The sequence below is a fragment of the Lonchura striata genome, chromosome Z, assembly GCF_046129695.1.
Source record: "Lonchura striata isolate bLonStr1 chromosome Z, bLonStr1.mat, whole genome shotgun sequence".
Lineage (NCBI taxonomy): Eukaryota > Metazoa > Chordata > Aves > Passeriformes > Estrildidae > Lonchura > Lonchura striata.
The window spans coordinates 60,376,656-60,390,989 of record NC_134642.1 but is presented as its reverse complement, the minus strand read 5'-3'; positions in this window follow the sequence as shown (position 1 = coordinate 60,390,989).

Here is a 14,334-nt window from a genome sequence, read left to right as displayed (position 1 = left end):
GAAAACTAAAAATTTTACAAAACAAACTAAGCTGAGAGCAACACAGTAACTATATCACCATACCAGATCTCCGGTATGGTGATATAGTTACTCAAGCCAGTATGGTTATCTCAAACCAACTGACATAAAGAGAGAAGTACTGGCTGTTAGGCCGTCTTCAGATCTCAATAGAAAAATAGGAAAACTCCAAAATTAAAATAAATCTGGATGAAAATCCAACACAAAATATTCAAAACTCAAAGCAAATATTGCCAAAATGTTGGTGTATGACATCTGACCTGAAGATGTTAGAGTTCTAAATTTTTTCTTCATCTTTTGAAAGTATCCAGTATTATCTTCCAGTATAGCAAGTACAATCTGGCTTGCTCAAAAGTAATTTTGTGTAAAGCAGCCATGTTTCTTTCAGTCCTTAATTATGAATAGTAAGTTATTATTCTTGGCAAGAAGAAATCGAAACAAATGTGTCATAGGTTACAGATAAGGATAAATTTTAATGTTTAAGCCTATTTGAACACTAAAGAAATGATGAGACCTCTGCAGAAATAATAAAAATCAGGAAAAGGATAGTATGTGTGAAGAAAGCATAAGGATTTTACTAGCCTCAAAAGGCTTCAGAAGTGTTGCAAAAAAAAAAAAAAAAATTTACAAAACCCAGGGCAAATATGTGCTACAGAAGAAAACAGCAATTCCCATGGAAACATACTGCTCACAGAGATAGAAGGCATTGCTTAGAAATCAGCATCTGTTATCACGTCTTCTGGAGTGGCATATCCCTCTTATTTTAGGGAAGCTATAACCTCTTCACTGTTGTATTGTGAAAACCACCTACTCTTCCAAATAATCTGAGACCAAATGTGACCTGCTTAGTTCCCAGACTTGGCCAGGGTCTTTTCATGTGAATAGCTCTTCTTCACACCAGTTTTCATCTGTGACATGCTTCCAGCTTCTTCAAACACTCAATCTTAGTAAAGGTGCACACAGTTAAAAAGTAGATTTCTGCTCCAGTTACACAGAGATGTATTATATGGTTTGCTTTAATGAGAATTGGCCCCTTGGGTCATACATTATAAAGTGTGTTGTCTTCTGCTTCTGTGTAAGCACTTAGCTGGCAACCTACAGGTAAACAAAAGGTTTTTGAGTCCCAGTTCAAATACTGCATCATGAAGAAAAGAAAACTCCAATCCACCAAGCTCAAGGGGAAACTGTAAATGCTCCATAAAAATCAGCTGCTTTGAGACATAATTTTCAGGTGTTTGAATTATGTTGTAAAGTGGTGAATTTTAACTGATTCCATAAGGGACCTATGAGTCTCAAAATATTATTTTCCTAAAATGAAAACTGGACAGAGCAAAAGACCATGTCAGTATTTTAATAAAAAGGAAAGGGAACATTGGGCTTGCATGTGAACATAACTGAAGAAATCTAGGAGGGAATAAGTTTTGTCAAGCTCTGACAATGGAAAAGTTTTCAGTTGGGATGTCAAAATTTTAGCTGCCTCTGTGAGCTGTATGCAAAGGGGGAAAAAATGCATTAATTTCAATGTATAGGAAAATACTTGCTTATAGACTACAATGAAGTGCAATGCCACTACCAGGAACATGACAAGATGGTAATTTTCAGATATTCAAGAGTCTATGTAAATTATGAGATATGCATCTTTGTTCTTACAGTTATGTATTACTTGGATTTCTAAGTACATGTATGCAAATACGTGTTTAGGGAAGAAGGATTAACATAGATGTTTAAAGAGTGTGTAGATTGCCTTGTAACCACAGCAAGCCATTGTTATATGTTAGAATTCACAATGGGAATGGGTGGAAACTAAATCTTTCTAGTGCTTATGTAAATAATGTTCAGTAGTAAAAATTACTAGAAAAGGAGTAGAGAGCAAACCAGAAAACTAGGTTATGCTGGAAGGATTCAGTGCAGTTTATAATTAGACTGCTATATGCACATCTATATTCCCTTCTCTCCACTCCTTACCTCTAAAGGGCATATTAAGATTTGATAAGATAAAAGAAAAGCAATACAGAAGGGTGGTCATGCTTCTAGAACAAAAAGATGTTCTTATTGTTCTTATGCTCTTATGTTGACTAAGCATGTAGTCTGGAAAATATGGTTGAGAGGGGAATGTGATAGAGAGTTTGACAAATCATGAAAAGGATGGGAGTAGTTAAAGGGGAAGAACTTTCAGTGTCAATGAAAGATCTGTGGGTCACCAGCTAAAGCTAGGAGGTAGTTAATTAAAAAACCTAAAAAATAATATTTTGCACAAGGAGTGATTGAGCTATGGAACTTACTGTTGAGGGATAGTGAGGAATTAACATACTATTGGAGTTCAAAAATTATTGACTTGTTAAGTCCCAAAGGTAAAGACTATGAGAAACAGCATGAGTGTGCTGCAGGAGATCTCCCTGGGGGATAGACAGTGCCTATGCTTTTTCCTGCTCTTTAGTGACCACTATCAGGGCATATGGTCTGTTGCTATACCATATACTTTTTTTATAGAGTACTTGAATTCTAGATGCATCTTAAGTAAATGAGGGAAGAAAACTATCAAAAGTATTCAAGACAGTGATATTATTTGCATTATTCCAGTACTTTGATCATCACAAATTTTTTGCTCTTTTTTTTTTTTTTTTTTTTTTTTTTTTTTAATGGAATATATTTTTAAATTATACTGCAATTCCACAGTTTTTGGAAATATGTACATTACCTCTAAAGCAGATGAATCACCATAGTCTCACAGAATCACAGAAGAGTTTGAGCTGAAAAGGATCTTTAATGATTGCTTAATCTAATCCCCCTGCTATAGTCAGGGACACCTTCCACTAGATGAGGCTGTTAAAATCCCATCCAAACTGTCTTTGAACATTTCCATTAATGGGCATCCACAACTTCGGGATGTACAGACTAATTAGCTAATTAGTGCAGAATGTATGGCTAACTATTAGGTACAGATTCTGAATTTTGGTTTTATTTGCAAACTAATTACAAATCACAACTTTAAATAATATAAACATTAATAGTTTATACACTAAAATTATTTGTGTCTTCTCTTTTTTGTTCAATGGACTCAAGTGTCTAGATGGTAACAAGCATTTGTTGTCCAGACACAAAGAGTCTTAAGGTAAAACTCAATATTGTTCAGAAGTTTAAAGACAAAAACTTAAGAAAAGGGATTATTTACAAGTTAGTTAGGCAATGAATGCAGTGTATTAACAATTCCTCTCCTTTTCTGTACAAAATCATTATCTTCGTTAAGAGATGTGATGATTAAATAACAATTTAAAACAAAAGACCAGGGAGAAATTTATACAAACATTTAATTCTCTTCAGATAAATCTGATTTCTCTGAAATCTATATACCTTTAATAAGTGCAGTGTGGCTCTCTTATTCTGAAATGGCTTACAGTAATGCTTGCATACAGTAGTCAAAAATATTTATAACTTTTATTTTAATACATGTGTCATATTAAATATTAAAAAGTAAATTAATCCACAGCTGTTTTTTGTTCCTAGTTTCAAATCAACAATTAGATACTCACATTTTTCAAAGTAGTTTTTCCGTCACCAGAACATCATTAACGGCAATCAAGAATCTGTATCTACCTATCTCTGTTACATCATTTTTGTCCTGCTAACAATTATTAATTTGCTTTAGCAAATGGGAGCCCTGGTAAGACCAACAACGATTCCTATTCAGCTGTAACTTGTGGACAATTCCCATATTCTGTTGCTGACCTGAAAAGTGTTGCCTTCAGGGGAAGGCAAGGCGACCTGGTTCCAAGGGACAGCACAGCAGCCTGGTCTCGCCCGGCTACTCGGGCCACAGACACGCACAAACACCAACGTGGTGGATGGTCAAATGGTGATTATTATCTTATGTCATGGGGTTAAATAGTCAAGGGGGACTTTGCTACATCAGAGGAAGAAGGTAGGGTCTTCTGGGATTAGTAAAGAGTGGAAAACTACTGGGTTAGGTGGGATTGCATGTCTTGAGGGTAATAGATCACATATTGCAGGGTGAGGGGGAAGGGTCTTGCTTTCCCTCACATCCCGAAATCTTCCGTTCGCCTGTCCCTATCTACTACAAAAAGCCCAGGTTAAGTAAACAAAAATCTCATGTGCTTAAAAAAGTAACTTTGCCTCATACATTGCAAGTGTCAGGTCTCCTCTTTTAAGTCTTATCTGAACTTCACACTGCCCTAAAGATAAGCTATATCAGAATTGACATTGCATGATCAAATGTCCTGATTAATTTCACTGGGTATATATGGGGCATCTCAAATTATCTTTCACAGGGTTTCCACATGTGCTGTCCTTAAACTAACAAATAAATGTGTACAGTTTTAAGAGCTGTTGGATAGTAGTTAGTATCTCAAGGGACTGCAAAAGCATAATTGAAAGCATTTTTGCACCTTGGAACCAGTCACAAGTACTTTGCAAATTATTTCTGCTTGAGGTCAAATTACTAATGCAGTCATCCAGCTTGTCAGGAAGGCATAATTAGGAAAGAAAAAGATCAATAGAAACCTACCTAGTTCAAGTATCTAACAGATATTTCTGATGATAAGGAATTAGACATAAAATTTGTGGAACATGGCAGCAGCGAGTATTTTTATGTGCCATACTAGGGAAACCACTACTAAATAGCCTATGACATATTTATTTTGTTGAAGTCCTTGTAAAAATACAGAATTACTACTGTACACTAAAAATTCAGTGAAATATCTGGACAAAACCATGGCCTAATACTTTCAGTGAGCCAACAACTCCTATGACATTTCTGCACAAACAAGCCCCAAAGCCAAAAAAGCAGTGCAAATAATGAGAATTTCTGCTTTATTTTTCCTATGTCTCATTTGTAACTCAAAGTTCTAGTCTAATTCCCAGGATGAAAGCATTATTTGTGTTTTATATGGACTTTGAATAAGCTTTTCTGTCTGTTTCTCTTGGTACCCTAATTTTTTTCTTCAATGGAGTTCATCTACTTCACCTATTTCACCTATTGCAGCCTTTGTCTGGCTAACCTCCAGAGCTGATTTGCCTCCAGTTTCAATGACAGCGAGATTTGCTCTTTTAGGTCACTATTCAGAGAACTTGGATTTCTGTTTTTTATATCCTAAAGGATATTTGTCCTTATTAGTAGTGGTTTATTAATCATGAAGTCAGTGGCAACATTCTGACCTTAGCATATTTGCAATATGGTCAGGTCAGTAGTTCAATTTGAGGTAGAAACTTCCAAGGATAATGATTGAACATTATTAAATTGCACTGTCAGGAACATTTTGCTCATGAAAAACAGTGCTGTAAAAGCTGTTGTCATAAGATGCTCTGTGTTATTGCCTCCTAGATAATTCTCATGTCTATTATGCTTATGTTGATATGTGAAAAGATTTAATTTTTTAAAACATTTTTGCTGTCTGATTTCCAAAGGAACTGAAAGTGCAACAATCCAACATAAAGACAAAGGTAAAGAGCAGAAAGGCTGACACAATAAAGCAAATGAGAAAGATGAGATTTGTGAGGCTCAATCTACAAACAATGGTACCTAAAAAGCTCACATTGTCTTCACAACCAGAACAAATACAGTTTTGAATTGGAGTTGGAAAGAATTCAGTAGAACAGAGAGAGTATTATTGGTCTTTCTGCTGTTGAAGATTAGCTTACTTTGCAGAAAACCATAAATATTTAGTATTTTTCCATTAAAGTAGCTGTGAGCTGTAGCGTGTTTTTTAAAACACGCTAGAAACAGGAAAGTGTTTCTAAAATAGTGGCAATGCTTCCAGTGCATGCATAGATAGACCACATGTCTTATATACACTGTAAGTAAATACAGTTTACTGGGGTATAGGAATCTTTCTATTTCATGTGATATAAAGTGTGATAGGCATGCTAACAGGTATACAGCTACAGCATGAAAATGGAAATGAAGAAATGAAATTTGCAAAGTGCTCCAGTTTCTGTATGAATTACAGCAAAACCGGGGCCAATTTAAAGATGAATTCTATTATAGAGAGAAGTGGGAAGTCAACGATTAATTTAAATTAAGGACTGTTCAAGATCTATTTCAAAATGTAGGTACTCTGTCTGTGATTGTCAGGCATCCCTTTTTATTGTGGGTATTAAATTGTGCACTTCAATATTAGATGTACAGTGAAATTGTATACTATTTTTAATAGTTTGCAAAGGAGGCCTGCAAAGGATAATATTTTGTTAGAAGAATTCTAGTGGTGCCTTGGAATGGCTGCCTAGAGCAGAGTCTAGACAAAGTTAGAGAATATAGTAGGTATTTATTAAAGGTCTTTAGCAGATACACCTTTGGCAGTGCAAAAGCCTCGCAGAGGCTACACCGAAGGTATGGGTGGTGACCATGAGTTTTCCAGACAAATTAAAGTTTGGTCTGTTTGCATATCAGAAGTCAATTGTCCAGTTACAGCTTCAGGTAATGAAGTCATATATACCCAGTCTGCTCCCCCCAATTCACTTTTGTTCATACTTTTCACAGCCTGAGGCAATGACGGTGGCCTTGAATTTCAGGCCTAGGGGGATTGATTTGTCTGACCCAGCTGTGAAGAGAGCCTACTAACACATTATATGGAGTTCAGAGTTATACACTAGTGCAATATAGGATCTGAAAAATATAAAATCTAAAATCCTAAGATATCACTAGTCCATCACTTCTTCATGATTTACTGTAAAAAGACAGTATGGAATGATAACTTATACTGAATCATTCATGTTTCTCATAAGCTGAATCATAACAGCTCTCAGGAGAATTAATTTCTTCTTGCATCTGTATACTTATACATTTACCCTCTTTGCTGAAGACTGATCAGGGTAGTAACTTCAATATGCCTTCTTGTGTGCCATTTATGCACTTCCATTTGAATCCAATCCAGAGTTACCGTCCAGTGACCCATAAAATAGCAATGGTGAAAACAAAAATCTTCATACTTTCCTACCTTCTTAACAGCATAATTCATACTCAGACTGCAGGCTCTGTTTGCCAGAAGTAATTTTTATTAAGTTCATACATTTGTGAAACTTCTAGTTGGTTGCAACTTTGTAATGACTTTCAGTTTATTTTTGCTATGATACCACAGCTTCTTCCTAATGTGATAGAATTAGGATTAGACTTTGGGATAGTGCTCACCAGTGAGGTAAGATTCTTTACTGATTCCATCCATTTTATGTGATGTAAAACTAAAGTAGGGCCAAGAAAAGCTGGCAATTGTTCTATGTATGGGCATTTCTCTGTGTATCAATGGTAGAGAATATCATATGAGAAGAAGAGAATTTACTGTCTTAATTCCTGTATAAAGAGATACACAGTATGAATGATCTGTCCAGGTATCCAAAGAATAATTAGTAAAAATTTTGTAGGTAGAGCTCAAGAAGCAAATTCTCCTTGATAATGTTCTATTGGAGTATTTCTTGGAAACATTTTCTAAGGCTGTTCCCCTCAGGTCTCATGAAATGGCTTGATGGGTTCTATATGGCAGAAATTCCTCATTTACGGGCAATGCTTTTTGCTACAGGTAGCCTACTTTTACTGAAACACTCAGGCCCTGAATCAACAGACATTTAAAGGAATGCAGTGGTTCAAGGCTGGAATAGTTTTGTTTCTTGAAATATCACTTTAAGATCATCAAATATATTATAACATTTTAAAATTATATCAACACTGACAGTTGGGAAAAATCTGTGTGGAGTTACACTGACATTAAGGCCCTCAAGATCTGAGCCAAAGACCTGAATCAAACTTTGCAATTTTTGTCCAGTTAATCAGCTAGATAGCTATGACTAAGCAACTCCACTGTGAACATTGTCTGCTTGGCTAATCCTTTGTTTTAAGTAAAAGGGAAGGCAATCCCAAAATTAATGGGCTATCTGGATGAAGGCCACCAGGAGTGAAGTCAGCACAACTGAGCTGACTAAGGTAATTCAGTCACTGGGAGATCATGTCCAGCAAGACACTGACCGCCCGAAAGAGACCTTAAACTCAAATGGAAGGAAGAACTGCTCAAGTGCATTAATTAGCATGGGAAGTCAGAGTTGGAACAAGTTTGAGTATAAACCAATTAAATAGTTCTGTAATCTGTATCCAGAGAATGATCATGCCTTTGTTAAAATGTAAAAATAGTGTAAAACTGGGGTGGTCAGGGACACAGACATTTGTCAGTTACTAACCAGCTCCCTACTTTGCACATAATAGAATCAAAATTAGAAATACCCCTCCCTGCAATGTGAATTGGCATTTTGCACTGAGTAACGAGCCTGAATTTGGGACAACATCACTGAAAGGACATAATAACCAGATAACTTGCTTTGGAGTGCTAAACAATGTGATTTATTTTGGTTTTTTGCAAGTTATTCTGCTGGAATCTTTCTAAAAAGGTTTGGGGTGGATAATATTTTTGACATCAAAAAATACTTTGGCCAGGCAGTGTGCTGAGCATTGCTCAAAAACTTAGTTACAATGATGAATCCAGCATATTTCTATAATTAGAAGCAGAGCCTTTACAGTGCAAGTTTTTGATATAAATGACTCATATAATCTGTGAAGCTACTGCAGAATTGACAAACAAGGAATTTTAAGAGATGTCATTGAAAAAAGCGAAAGTGACTTGATGCTTGCCTCATCATATATAAACATAATTTTCCAAAAAGGTTTTTGAACATATTTACACACAGTGTAACTAATATCTATCCATGACTAATATCTATCCATGTGTGTCCACAGCGCTTTACAGATGTCATGAAAAAGACTGTGGAGAAAAGTTGACCAAGTTCACACACAATAAAATGGAGGGAGGCATAAGGGAAAAAAAAGGCTTAAAATTTCTTGCAATTACATTCCTCATAAGCTCCAATTAATTATTTTACTAACTTGATATGAAAACAATGATTCAGATCTGTGAGGTGCCATGTAAGGACTGGGAAAACATGGATTTTTACCTAACTGTCTATTTATCTACTGTGGAGATATTCATCCAAATCTTATTTTAAGTCTTTCTGGCTGCCAAATAAGGTGGTATGCAAAATTTTCCATAAATTATAAATTGTGCATTTTGTCAACATGGAGCTGAAAAAACGATTTTATTTCCAAAAAGGGGCCTATGAACATGCTAGGAGCATTTTCAGTAGAAATGCTCGTCTGTGTTGGGGTAGTGAGGAGAAATGCCTACAACTAGAAACTTCATAGAGAACATTGTAGATTTTGCAACATTAATAGTGATAGGGAAATGTTTTGACCAGCCTTTCTGTAATCCAGTGGTAAACCTTACAGTATTTCTTCCATAGTGCTTCACTTTATTTTACATAAGACAGATTTTTATCCTGATTTTTCTTCCTTTAAGAAACACATAGGCAGCCCAGAATACCTTTTGTCTTAATAGTTTTTATATTTGACACCAGTGTATTCTAGAGTACTATAATGTATTTCCTTCTTGAGAAAAGAATCTAGGTGCTCCATAACCAATAATATATCAAAAAAATAGCATATTTAAAATACTTGCAAAGGGATTTAGGTTTAATGTAGTTGAAGATACTGTCAGAAGTGCCAAGTGACCCTAGATGAAGTGCAATGCTCCCTGACAGATGAGTACCTAATGCAAAATTGAATCCAGTTACTTTTTTATTGTACACACTCATGCCTTTACATTGCCCACTGCTTCCAGGTAAAATCAGTCTCTTTTAATCAAATTGCAAAATGAGTAGTATAAGCAGAAAAATTACCTCCAATGATGGTAAATCCTCTATGTGTTCCCAAAGGTGTTCAGTGTGACATTGAGTTTGATGATATATCTGATCCAAGTGATATACAAAAAAGTGATGTGGACAAGTTTCTGTTTCTACCATGTTTTTAAAAATAGATGTGAAGTACAATTTACCATGTTTATGTTTACCTGTGTTTTAAGTAGTGGCCTTGACTTTCCAAGATAGCCTCTGTGTGTGTGCATACCTATCAGAATATGCTTTGTTTTTGTCCAGTCTACAGGTACACTATAATTAGAGTGGTTCAACAGTAAATCACATAAACCCCCCTTTTTTCAGTAACAAATATGTCTGAAAACATTTATAAAGATCTGAGACCATATAAAATAATATATGTGCTTCGCACAGAAAAATGACAACTTGCCAAGCATGTTTGAGGCTCTGGGTGTAGGTACTAGTCATTAGGTATGTTAGGCTGAAATCCAGCCTCAGTGCAAGAGATTTGACAGGTCTCTGTGTGTGTTATTTCACTCACATTGACAGTAGTGGTGCCAGTGTGTGGTAAACACTCTGGCTGGATGACAGTTCCACCAAAACCCCTCTGTTGCTCTGATCCTCAGCTGGGCAGGGAAGAGAAAATGCAGCAAAAGGCTCACCTGTGCCCATATGGACAGGAAGAGATCACTCATCAATTACCTTTACAGTCATTACAGAGTAGAATAATGAGAAATAAAACTTAAAAACATTTTTCAGCCATCCTTCCTTCTTTTCTGGTCTAAACTTCATCCCAGATTCGGTCCCTCCTCCCCTTCAGTGGCACAGTGGGTTGGGCTGTGGTCATTTCATCACACTTTGTTTCTGCTGCTCCTTCCTCCATGGGGAGAGGATTTCTCAGACACTTCCCCAGTGTGTGGTCCCTCCCACAGGAGACAGAACTCCATGAACTTGTCCAATATGGGTCCCTCCCACAGGATGTAATTACTCACACACTGCTCCAGTATGAATTCCTCCCACAGAGAGCAGTCCTTTGGGAGCAGTCTGCTGCAGTGAGGTTCTGTGCCACAGGGTGCAGTGTAGGGAGTGCTGTGCTCCAGGATGGTTTAGATGAATGGAGATGAGAGATCTCTGAAGGCTGCTCTTGGGATTAAGGTTTATTAGGGATGGAGAAAGGTCTTGTTTGGAGCTGCCAGACGCAGCACGTGGCAAGGCCTGAGGGGATGGGGAAGGGGAGAGACAAGGGGTGGAGAGGATGCTCTAGGAGAAGGTAGAAGTTCCAAGAGGGGGGAAGATCCAAGAGGGCGTCTGGACCCTCGGAGACCCCTTATCAGGGGGCTTCCAGGTGGGCTGGAACAAGACTTGGGCCAATGGGGTCACAGACACTTGATGTTTCAGGGGAGGGATACAGGTGTGGGATGAACTGTACATTTTGGGGGTTGAGATAGAACAGTCCATTTGACTTTTGGACCTATCTGTAGGTAAGGGCATTGTCCAGCCAGTAGGGGGGATTGTTTTCATCCTGGCTGTACTATTGTGAATCTTCTGCCAGGCAATTATATTTATCCATCCTTTCCAACAGTGCAGTCCTTCAGGAATGCACTGCTCCAGCCTGGGACCCTCACAGGGCTACAAGTCCTGCCAGGAGCCTGCTCCAGTGCAGGATTCCCACAGGGTTCCATGCTTCTTCAGGCACCCCTACCTGCTTCAGCATGGGGTTTTCCAGGGGCTGTGGGGCACAGCTGCCTCACCATGGGCTGCACCTTCGGCTACAAGGGAAACTGCTCCAGCACCTTGAGCACCTTGAGCACCTCGAACACCTCCTCCTATTTCTTCTTCATTGACTTTGGTGCCTGCATGACTCTTCCTATCATATATTCTCACCCCCACTGTCTCCGGCTAAAATTTGCTTCTGTGAAATAACTTCCTTCCCTTCTTAAATCTGTTGTCCTGTAGACACTACCACTATTGTTGATGGGCTGAGCCTTGGCCAGTGGCAGGTCTATCTAGGAGCCAGGTGGCATTGGAATCATTAGAAACAGTCAGCTTCTCACAGAAATTACTCCTGTACCTCTCTGCTACCAAACCCTGCCATGCAAACCTTCCACACAATATCAGCTGTCACCCTGTGCAATTCTGACCTGCGCCGCTGGAGTAAATACCGGTTTTGCTATCAACTGCAGAATTACCCTTGGATTAGGCCACAAATGGAACACAAATAAACCTAACATTTTCTTTGGGAAGTATGTTGTATTTGTGCATCCCCATGTATGAAAGCATGTATGTATTTTGTGCCTTGAAATAAAACATATGCTTCTCATTAACTTAAAGTATCCTTCTGCTATTGAGTAACTTGCAAAACTTGTTCTCAGTTTATTTCTCTTTTTTTGCTTTCTTTTTACACATGCTGTAAGAGTAGAAGTTTTGTAGACTTTTCAAAGCTGTTGCTCTCTATCACTTGAATTGGTAGCTCCAAATGTCCATCTAAATGTTAGGATTTCTTTCTGCACTTCTGCACATCAATTGGAATTGTCATGAACTTGGCTCAGACCATGACACCTAATTTAGAACTGCTAAGTTGAGGTGAATGGGGGAGCTGAGGTTGCTCCCACCCCAGTACCAGGAGGAATGCTGCCCAGAAATCTGCATCTTTTGCTGAGAGTGAAATGCAGACATTGTTAGCAATTTGTTGGTTTGTGCCTCTTTTATGTTTTGATTTCTGGTCATATTTCTTTGCTGGTGTGTGCCATGATTTTAATTTGAATTTGTTGTGGGCACTTAAGGTAGTCTTTTTACTACACTGGGAGATTATAACTGTAATATCATAACCAAAAATTTAGGTTTAGTCATTGTGGGAATCGAATCACTGATCACATGCTAATTTTCCTGTTAGTAATTTCCTAGTCCATAAAACTTTTAAATAATACTGGATTTTGTACTATGAAGACTGCCATTCAGCTGCTCCTGTGTTTCTGGATATATCCAAAGAAAATGGATTATCCCTGATATCCTGTCTCTGGATATATCCAAAGAGAACTGATTATCCCTGATGTGTCTTTCTTTAACATAGTGTACCAGATAATATGCCATATAAATTATTAATTGCCCATATAAATGGATCCAAATTCTTCCCCTTCCTCGGTATTGCACTGTGGGAAAAGGCAGTCAGTGTAAGGCAATCTTTGGAGACTTCACTTGGAAGTAAATTCATCTACTCTGCTATCTAAAATTGAACATTTCTAGTATAGTAAACATCCAAAATCCATTGTGAGAAGGTAGCTACTTCAACTGTATGATCTTTCCCACATGAGAAAAGGCAGTGAAAACACACAGGGTAAATTATTACCTGGAGGCACATTTTTCTGGGTGGTGACTACAGAGAGAATCTAGAGAAATAAATAGTCTAGATACTTCAATTTTAGAATATGTAATTGAATTAAACAGTCTCATTCTCTGTTGGCTTTTTACGTACTCATTCCCCGTAGGTTGAGGCAATGAATCTTGCAGCTACCACAGCTCCAAAGATCTAACGGCAAAATACATTTAAAGAAACAGATTAAAGTGATGACATTCCTTGGTTTCTAATAATGATCTTCCAAACACAGTCTCTGGCTCAACAAGTTAGTAAGTTGAAGTGCCAGAAGATACGAGAGTATCTCATAATTTACCTGTTTAAACATTATCTGTTCCTAGTTAATATCTCCAGTGATTTACCTCCCTCCAAAATGAGCAAGGTTTTCAAATCCTATCAAGTTACCCACTCCCAATAACATCACAGAATAGGTTACTATGAACAAAGTTCTGCCATCTTTGCTTATTTGTTAAAAGCATCTGAATATTTACCAGTCATGGATCCTCTGCATCCATTTGTACTTTCTTGCAAACTTACTGTAAAATATCACCATACTGATTAGTGTTTTACATATGCTTTGTATGCAGATAAGTGAAAACTACAAAAAAAAAAAACCCAAAATGAGCTGACACTTATATCTAGGAAAATAATATTAATTGTGATCATTCTAATAATAGAATGAAGAATAAATTTCAACACAGCACTGTGGGAATAAAAAGTAGGAAGTGTAAACATTTTAGAGGACAAAAGAGAAGTCACAGAGACAGAATGAGTAGATACTTGAGACCTAGATCAGCAAGTGAGCTAAAGCTAAATAAAAAAATATTTCCTACAGTGGAGACAGATGTTTGGCCATTTCAGAACATTTTCACTGGATCATAATAGAACTTCAGAGAGAAGCATGAATCCTGCCCACAAATGGAGCAAAATTTGAGGCTGAAAGAGGACTGGATGCTCAGAGGCAGCCAGAAATGGATGTGGCTCACTGTGGGGAAAATAAGTTTACTTTGGTTTCTGTAAACAGTTTTAGAGTCCATTTGTTGGGAGGTTTTTTGGTATTTGTTTTTTTTTTTTCTCTTAATAAACTGTGGGCAGAATTTCATTGATGGACAGCACTGCTCCATCAGGCTGATCAAGAGGCATCCCTGTTTAGTATAGATCAATTTTTTATCAGACATGCAATAATTATTGAAGTGAGAAATATTTCTCTGAGATGAATGGCCTTGTAGGTGGGCTAGTGACCTGAGTCACAGGCAGTGGCCATT